Consider the following 10,206-nt stretch of genomic DNA (forward strand, 5'->3'; position numbering starts at 1 on the left):
TTTAGTTTTGTGTGTTAGTTGGTCAGGACGTGAGTTTGGGTGGGCATTCTATGTTGTCTGTTTCTATGTTGGTTTAGGGTTGCCTGGTATGGCTCTCAATTGGAGGCAGGTGTTTGGCGTTCCTCTAATTGAGAGTCATATTTAGGTAGGCTGTTCACAAGGTTTGTTTGTGGGTGGTTGTCTCCTGTGTCAGTGTTTGTCGCACCATACGGGACTGTTTCGGTTTGTTCATTTCATGTAGGCTATTTTTCCCTGTTCGTGCGTTCTCGTGTTTATGTATGTTCGTCGTTCAGGTCTGTCTACTTTCGTTTTGTTATTTTGTATCATTATCAAGTATAGTTCGTTTTTGTCTTGTCTTTAATAAATATAATGTGTTCACAACCCGCTGCGCCTTGGTTCCCTCACTACTCCTCCTTTTCGGTAGAAGAGGAGGAGGACCGCCGTTACAGCTTACAGCTGTGAGTCTTTCTGGGTACATTTCTAAGAGCTTTTCACACCTGGATTGTACAATAGTTGCACATTATTCTTTAGAAAATTCTTTAAGCTCTGTCAAGTTGGTTGTCGATCACTGCTAGACAGCCATTTTTAAGTCTTTCCATAGATTTTCATATCGATTTAGGTCAAAACTAACTAGGCCACTCAGGAACATTCAATATACTCATTGGTAAGTAACTCCAGTGTAGATTTGACCATGTGTTTTAGGTTATTGTCATGCTGAAAGGTGAATTTGTCTACCAGTGTCTTTTGGAAAGCAGACAGAAACAAATTTTCCTCTAGGATTTTGCCTGTGCTTAGCTCTATTCTGTTTTATCCCAAATCCCTCCCTAGTCCTTGCCGATTACTTTTATACCCTTATTTTACCAGGTGAGTTGAATGAGAACACATTCTCATTTACAGCAATGACCTGGGGAATAGTTACAGGGGAGAGGAGGGGGGATGAATAAGCCAAATGGAAACTGGGGATGATTAGGTGGCCATGATGGTATGAGGGTCAGATTGAGAATTTAGCCAGGACACGGGAGTTAACAACCCTACTCTTACAATAAGTGCCATGCGATCTTTAGCTACCACAGATAGTCAGGACACCAGTTTAACGTCCCATCCGAAAGGCGGCACCTTATATAGAGCAATGCCCCCAATCACTGCCCTGGGGAATTGGGATAATTATTTATTTTTTAGACCAGAGGAAAGAGTGCCTCCTAATGGCCCTCCAACACCACTTCCAGCAGCATCTGGTCTCCCATCCAGGGACCAACCCTGCTTAGCTTCAGAGGGATGTAGGGTGTTATGTTGCTGGCTAAAGCATACCCATAACATGATGCAGCCACCACCATGCTTGAAAATATGAATGTGGTACTCAGTGATGTGTTGCTGAATTTGGATTTCCAAACATAATGCCTTGTATTCAGGACAAAGATAATTTATTTGCCCGTTTATATTGCAGTTTTACTTTAGTGCCTTAATGCAAACAGGATGCATGTTTTGGAATATTTGTATTCCTTACAGGCTTCCTTTTTTCACTTAGGTTAGTATTGTGGAGTAAATACAATGTTATAGATCCATCCTCAGTTCTCTTATTACATCCATTAAACTCCGTAACTGTTTTAAAGTCACCATTGGCCTCATGGTTAAATCCCTGAGCGGTTTCCTTCCTCTGTCAACTGAGTTAGGAAAGACGCCTGTATCTTTGTAGTGACTGGGTGTATTGATACACCATCCAAAGTGTAATTAATAATTCACCTTGCTCAAAGGGATATTCAATGTCTGCATTTTCTTTGTTTGTTTTACCTATCTACCAATAGGTGCTCTTCTTTGCGAGGAAAACCTCCCTGGTCTTTGTGGTTGAATCTGTGTTTGAAATTCACTGCTCAACTGAGGGGCTTACAGATAAATGTATGCTTGGGGTACAAAGAGGTGGTAGTGACTAAAAAAGTCATGTTAAACACTATTGCATACAGAGTGAGTCCATGCAACTTATTGGGACTTAAGCTCATTTTTACTCTTGAACTTATTTAGGCTTGCCATAACAAAAGGTGTTGAATATTTATTGACTCAAGAAATTTCAGCTTTTCATTTTGTATTAATTTGTCAAATCAGAATTCCATTTTGACATTATGGGGTATTGTGTGTAGGCCAGTGACACAAAATCTATATTTAACCCATTTAAAATGCAGGCTGTAACACAACAAAATGTGGAAAAAGTCAAGGGGTGTGAATACTTTCTGAAGGCACTGTATGTCTAGGTGCGTGTGTGTGCTAAGGTGCAGGGAGTCAGTGCAGGTGCTCAGTTCAACCCAACAGTAAGGGAGTGAACAGCTTGTGGATGGGGTGTGTGGGGTCCTTGATGATGCTATTGGGCTTCCTCAGGCACCATTTTGTGTAGATGTCCTGGATGGGTGGGAACACGACCACAGTGATATACTGAACCTTCTTCACCACCTGCTGGAGAGCCTTGCGGTCATGGACAGAGCAATTCCCGTACCAGGCTGTGATGCAACTGGTCAGGACACTCTCGATGGTGCAGTAGTAGTATTTGGAGAGGACGTGGCTGGCATGACAAATTTCTTCAGCCACTCACGACAAGAGTGGTGGTGTTGTTGGTCCATGTCAAATCCTCGGTGATGTGGACTTTCTCAACTGCAGTCCCGTTGATATGGACCAGGGCGTATTCCCTCCTCTGCTTCCTGTAGTCAACAATCAACTCCTTTGTTTTGCTGATGTTGAGGGAGAGGTTGTTGTCCTGGAACCACAATGCCAGTTCACTTACCTTCTTAAATTTGTCAATTCCACCCAGTTATGATGCTTTCACATGACGGCAACAGTCAGATTTGTTAGGTCCTTCGAATTCTCCCAAGTGTACAACTATTTTTAGTTATTATGCACACTCATTATTGTATTGTAGCTGATCTCCATTTCAAAAGATGTGTAACTTCAGTCTATTTTTTCACATACACGGAGTAAACCAAACATTAGAAACACTACCATACCCCATTCAAAAGGCACTTAAATATTTTGTCTTGCCCATTCACCCTCTGAGTGGCACACATACATAATCCATGTCTCAATCAATGTCTCAATAGAAAAATAAATAGCAAACCCACAATGCCCTTCACAAATTGGTCACCACTGCCTTGTGGAGGAATTTAGGAAGTGGTTGAAGGGTATACTGGGAGATTTGGCGTCACCGTTGACCTTTTTAAACGTGTTGGCTGGAGTTTTACTGTTCTCTATTGCCAGGGAAGGAGAGTTGTGACAGGTCGAGTGTGACTCTGGCAAATAGTATTAAAAATCCTTCTTTAACCTGTCTCCTCCCCTTGATCTACACTGATTGAAGTGGATTTAACAAGTGACATCAATAAGGGATCATAGCTTTCCCCTGTATTCACCTAGTCAGTGTTCTTAATGTTTTGTAAACTCAGTGTAAATTATACATAATCTACATTCGAGAAAATCTTGATAAGTTATTTAACGCCACAACTTTCCACATCAACAGCAAGCAACAATAATGATGTGCCAACCCAGCAACTCGGTAAATTAGAGGGCAGGAAAACTCTTAACTTCCTTTCCTACAGCTCAACAGAACAACTGTTTTCATGGTGAACTCCTTAAGGGAATGCCTCTTAGCTCAACCATCCATCCTCTCCCTCTCATTTCAAACCAACTTCGAAGTAACATTTTAGGGTGCATTGACGCTATCCATTCTTAACCTGCTTCCAAAGAAAGGCAGCATCCGCAACACTAAAATTGGCAAAGCGGGCTTTAGGGGCGGACAGATGATTTCACGTAGTGAGTTTCACTGAGGTGTACCTGTACTACAGAAAGTGATGGGAGACATTTTTCTTGCAACACATAGGCTACAAGGATGATACCCAGATGGAGCGTCATGGACATTATCCTTTACCTTAATTCACATAGCAAGAGATGGTAGATCTCAGTCAGTTGTTTTCAAGAAGAGTCACAAGTAAGGATTAATCGGCAAACAGCACGGTCACCTGTTCGCATTGTATATGCTATTCTCCCAGTAAGTATGCACCCCTACCTGGGATTGACAACTGAGGGGCCGAAATCAAAACCTGTAACTGAAACCTCTAAGCAGTGTTCTTGTACAGCAAGAAAGCCTAATTCAATCAATATGCATTTGAGAGCATGTTTGTAAGTGGCTCTGGATAAGAGCGTATGCTAAATGTAAATGTTTGTTTCGCACTAAACACTTTTGTTGTGTACATTCAACATGTGCATTCTTGCTACTGCATGTCATTTTTGACTGAGCTCATTCTCGAAAACCCGTTTATAGTTTTCTTGTTTTTGTTTAACAGAACACCTCTGGAGTACTGAAGCACCTTTCCCTAAAAACTATCCAAAGATGCTGAATCTGAGGGAGATGGACTATGATGGTGTAGTGATTTGGCTGGAGTAAATCAGGATTCTTCCCTCTTGAAAAGATTGGGGATGTTAGGATGGGTGATGACTTCATGACTCCACTGGAAATGTTGCAGAGAAAATAAGTGATGTGCTATATATAGAGAGAGCAGGGGCGTGGTGAACCCCTTAGTCTTATCTCTTCTAAAGCAAAAGGTGACCCATCTACCTTTAAAGTATGACACCCTCATTTTTTAAAGGTAAGGGCACCTACTTCCAATCTCGCTGGTGTAAATGAACCATGCTAAGGAAACTAAAACTGTTCTTCAGATATTCATTTCAGATGATTGGCTATTTTGAAGATGCACTCAAGCAAATTCTTGCGCAAAAGTGTTTTATGTCAAAACAAGCACCGACTTGTAATTGTAATTTGTCAGTAACACAGGTGAGGGAGGAAAAGGCTATAGAATATCTCTGGTAAAGCTTGGGAATGACAAACAATGATCAAATCAAACATTGTAAAGAAAACAGAGTAAAATACATTGCATAGCCACCATGCCCTAACATTTCTTGATTTAAAATGCAAACCGATGCACAACCCTATGCCAAATGTATTTACATTTTGCATGTCACACTGACCTAGGGTAATTTGAATCTTAATGTAAGCTTATGCGTGGGCTAATTGAAGAGATCAAGCAAGAAAGTCACAATAAATTCCAACAAATACTGACAACTTTAATGTTATCTCTCTAAGTGTTAGCAGTGGTGACTGAGCGTCCACAGATGGCAACTTAATTGCCCCCCACTCTTCCCAACCAATTAAGCACATGAAAAACAAATTAAAATACAAAACTACCACCAAATGTTAATAAATTGTCAACCGACTTCACAGGAGGGAAAACAAAATTCTTAAATCTGTGAAAAAGGAGAAAAGAAAAGCTCTAGTCACGTCATTAGTGTCAGGGTTTGTTTCCAAACTAGAAACACATGCCCTCTAAAGCCTCCATATAGGAGGGGGGACTAGTGCTACTACAGACTATAAAAAACACTAACAAAATGTCCTTGCTGAGACCTGTGTGTATCTGTCAAAATGTGGATACCTGATACTGATCTAAATCATAATAGATACCTCCCTAAAAGTTATTCTAACCGCACGCTCTGTGCCGAACATGTAGCCTTAAGTAATGATCCCAATTCCCACCTTGAAAAAACCTACCTTCTTGAGGGTCGACGAAACAGCCAGCGTAGAAAAATGTCGTACTCAGAGTGCGAGATTTGATGTTAGAACTTTACAAAAGCTTTTATATCCAACGTCGTTAACTTTAGCCCGTAAAGACGCTCCAATATTAAAAGGAAACTTTTAGAAGATATTTGCCTTTACCCACGTTTACCCTACTTGCCCAAAATAAAAGAAAATCCGCAAGGCATCAAAAGAAAAATCGCTCCTGAGAAAAGCGTGCCCCAATCCCAGATCATAGAACTCAAAATGTCAGTAGCTACGTAGAAAGAGGAAAACATTTAGCATAGGCCTACATCGGCTACAATAAAATATGATTACATCTAGTTGTACTTTTGTCACAAATCTCCCCTACTCCAGTTCTAATAGATTTTAGAATCGATAGAAGATCCGTTCGTCGTTTTTCATAAATCCATTTACTCACTAAGAAAAAGTCAAACAGGCTCAAATATTCCTTTACTATGATTTTGCTGTCCGAAAGACCAGAGGGTAAATGTATTAAAAATAATAATAATTGTGCGCTCATGCCTATCTAACTTCTCTCGACTCAGGCTTCTCCTCACCACCCCGGGTCAAATGACTGCATAGACAACGAGATTCCGGACTCGTGGAAGCCTTCCCCCCTAGCATCGCATAGCAAATGCCTTTTCGCATCACTCGGATTGAAGAAACCTGGCTCCCCCTGCCATCCCATCCGCAACACCGCTGTAGCGTACCCATAGAGGACTATAGTGCCCAAAAAACCTATTTTAGCACGGACAGCGCCATTGATACTACTATGTGCCAGATGTTAATTACAATTTTTTTTTTTACCTTTATTTAACTAGGCAAGTCAGTTAAGAACAAGTTCTTATTTACAATGACGGCCTACCTGGTTAACTGCCTTGTTCAGGGGGAGAATGAAAGATTTTGTATCTTGTCAGCTCGGGGATTCGATCCAGAAACCTTCCGGTTATTGACCCAACACTCTAACCACTAGCCTACCTGCCGCCCCAAAACACAACACACCCTTACAAATGACCTATTTGTGAAATTGACTTGTCATTTCAACAAGCATAGGCTACTGAATAAAATCTGGGTTTATGATTGTAATTCAACTTTGCCATGGGTTACTGAGCTAGATGCAGGTAGTTTATAGCCCCCGATAGGCCTACATCTAATTTCAGGGTCCACAATAATACTGACAATAAATATGGAGAATGATACATTTGCGATGGAGCTGTGACCATGATCACAATTCATAACTTCCAATTAATTAACTAAACATGGCCATGAATAATTGCATAATAACACAAGGCTACAACAACAATAAACTTAAATTATAGGCTATTTATTAAATTCGTTTGCCAGCTCCAGGTAGGCTACACAAGTGGCACAAATTGATTTGCAATGACTCCAGCGATATCATAATTTCAACATATTTTTTTGTATCAAATGGTAACGTTAGGCTACAGTAGCCTTCAATGGCATAAATAAAATGTACAGACTACTTAATGGCCAACAGATGCAAATGTGTCATTCTCCACATTTAATGTCAGTTTCATTGTGAACTTCCCACCCCCCATGACAGAAGCACAGGAGGGAGTTCCATAACATCCATTTCAAATGTCCACTCGCCAGAGACCCAAAAATTGAGCATTCGTAAAACCCTTAACTTGATACGGTTTTCCATAAGCAGACATTAGAATGCAGTTAACTTTAAACCAGCTCTGAGCGAATTTATCTAAAGCGCTCTAGTGCACCTAATGTTGTTTTCCAATTCTTTGTCGCTGTTATTTCTTGATGCGCACGTTCATATGTTTTATGGGAAGAGGTTTGGAAATAGATGTCTCCATAATGACAATCTAAATAGACTACGTACAACTGGTAAAAAGTTATCACGAAGTGCGCAAGTGACTCAGCTGCCGGCTGCAGCCATCTCTTAACCAGTGCTCTCCACACACATACAGCCCTCCGGCCAACCCCACCAATCACTTACTCACTCACGCAGCAACAGCCAGCTCACTGACTAATAGTCAGCAGCAGCAGGCCACCGTGAACTAAACAGTACGTTACAGCCTTATTCTAAAACTGATTAAATAAATGAAACATCCTCATCAATCTACACACAATACCACACTATGTCAAAGGGGAAAAAAAGTTTTTTATATATTTTTTTCAAATTTATAAAACATTTGAAATCAGAAATACCTTATTAACATAAGTATTCGGACCCTTTGCTATGAGACTAGAAATTGAGCTCAGATGCATCCTGTTTCCATTGATCATCCTTGAGATGTTTCTTCAACTTGATTGGAGTCCACCTGTGGTAAATTCAATTGATTGGATATTATTTGGAAAGGCACACACCTGTCTATATAAGGTCCAGTGACAGTGCATGTCAGAGCAAAAACCAAGTCATGAGGTCAAAGCAATTGTCCATAGAGCACCGAGACAGGATTGTGTCGAGGCTAAACATCTGGGGAAGGGTACCAAAACATTTCTGCAGCATTGAAGGTCCCCAAGAACACACTGGCCTCTATTATTCTTAAATGGAAGAAGTTTGGGCCCACCAAAACATTTCCTAGAGCTAGCTGCCCGGCCAAACTGAGCAATAGGGGGAGAAGGGCCTTGGTCAGGGAGATGACCAAGAACCCGACGTTCACTCTGACAGAGCTCCAGAGTTCCTCTGTGGAGATGAGAGAACCTTCTCTGCAGCACATCACAAATCAGGACTTTATGGTAGAGTGGCCAAACGGAAGCCACTCCTCAGTAAAAGGCACATGACAGCCTGCTTGGAGTTTGCCAAAAGGCACCTAAAGGACTCTCAGATCATGAGAAATAAGATTCTCTGGTCTGATGAAACCAAGATTGAACTCTTTGGCCTGAAGGCCAAGCGTCACGTCTGGAGGAAACCTGGCACCATCCATACGGTGAAGCATGGTGGTGGAAAAACATCCCCATCATGATGTGGGGATGTTTTTCAGTGGCAGGGACTGGGAGACTAGTCAGAATCGAGGAAAAGATTAACAGAGAAAAGTACAGAGAGATCCTTCATGAAAATCTGCTCCAGAGTGCTCAGGACCTCAGACTGAGGTGAAGGTTTACTTTCCAACAGAACAACAGCCCTAAGCACACAGCCAAGACAACACAGGAGTGGTTTTGGGACAAGTTTCTGAATGTCTTTCAGTGGCCCAGCCAGAGCCCGGACTTGAACCTAATCGAACATCTCTGGAGAGACCTGAAAATAGCTGTGCAGCGACACTCCCCATCCAACCTGACAGAGGTTGAGAGGATCTGCAGAGAAGAATGGGAGAAACTCCCCAAATACAGGTGTGCCAGGCTTTTAGCATCATACCCAAGAAGACTATAGGCTGTAATCATTGCCAAAGTTGCTTCAACAAAGTACTGAGTAAAGGGTCTGAATACTTTTTTATTTAATACATTGCAAAAATCTTTTAAAAAATCTGTTTTTGCTTTGTCATGGGGTATTGTGTGCAGATTGATGAGGGAACAAAACAATTTAATACATTTTAGAATAAGGCCGTAAAGTAACAAAATGTGGAAAAAGTCAAGGGGTCTAAATACTTTTCAAAGTAAATCACAGTAAATCAGTAAATCACAGTAAATCACCAACCTTGGTTTTATACCTGTTCAAACAACACACTCCAGGCAATATGCAGCCTTTCAGTTTGTTTGCCAGCTCATAGAAGTAGTAGAAGAAGAAAATGTACTACTTCAAAATGAAGATTTGGCCTCAATGGCACTGCCGGGCTCTCACAGATGCCATAATGGGGCAGATACAATGATGCAATGTCTATCTAAGTCTATGAGCTTACCCAAGTTTTTCAGCACATACTTTGCATTATGAGATTTTAGTTCTATGCTCCATCTTTGCCCTCACTCTTTGCCCAAAATTATCCTAATTACTGAATGTGTATGCTGATGTTCCTTTGAATCCTCAGTATTTATCCCAGAACAGACTTATTATAAAAGCCAATTTGGGCACTGTTTCACCACCTGGGCCTGAATATCTCCCTCTGCAACTGGATCCTGGACTTCCTGGCGGGACACCCTGAAGGTGGTGAAGGTAGCCAACACCACATTTGCCACGCTGACCCTCAACATGGGGGCACCTCAGGGGTGCGTGATTAGTTCCCTGCTGTACTCCCTTTTCAACCATGACTGTGCGGCTGCGCACGACTTCAACACCATCATTAAGTTTGCCGATGATACGACGGTGGTAAGTCTGATCACCGACGACGAAGAGACAGCCTATAGGGAGGTCAGAGACCTGGTAGTGTGGTGCCTGGACAACAACCTCTCCTTTAACGGCAGCAAGACAAAGGAGCTGATCGTGGACTACAGGAAACGGAGGGCTGAGCACGCCTCCATTCACATCGACAGGGCTGAAGTGGAGCGGGTCGAGAGCTTCAAGTTCCGTTGTGTCCACATCATTAAGTATCTATCATGGTCCAAATACACCAACACAGTTTTGAAGAGGGCACGACCACGCCTCTTCGTGCTCATGAGGATGAAAAGATTTGGCATGGGCCCTCAGATCAACAAAATGTTATATAGCTGCACCATTGAGAGCATCTTGACTGGCTGCATCACGGCTTGGTATGACA

The 10,206-nt window shown here is 41.7% G+C and overlaps 1 protein-coding gene across 4 annotated transcripts in view; it reads right to left on the reverse strand.

Moving 5' to 3' along the window:
• The window catches only part of fgfr1a (fibroblast growth factor receptor 1a), a 44,251-nt gene extending 38,019 nt beyond the window's left edge, over nucleotides 1–6,232 (reverse strand). For 2 of the 4 annotated variants that reach the window (XM_071353202.1, XM_071353200.1), the window contains exon 1: nucleotides 5,576–6,232. The gene's annotated coding sequence lies outside the window, so the exon portion shown is untranslated. The remainder of the gene's footprint in view (nucleotides 1–5,575) is intronic. The other 2 variants (XM_071353203.1, XM_071353201.1) reach the window with 1 other exon arrangement.
• Nucleotides 6,233–10,206: the final 3,974 nt, after the last annotated feature.

The sequence above is a fragment of the Salvelinus alpinus genome, chromosome 19, assembly GCF_045679555.1.
Source record: "Salvelinus alpinus chromosome 19, SLU_Salpinus.1, whole genome shotgun sequence".
In the NCBI taxonomy this organism is placed as follows: domain Eukaryota; kingdom Metazoa; phylum Chordata; class Actinopteri; order Salmoniformes; family Salmonidae; genus Salvelinus; species Salvelinus alpinus.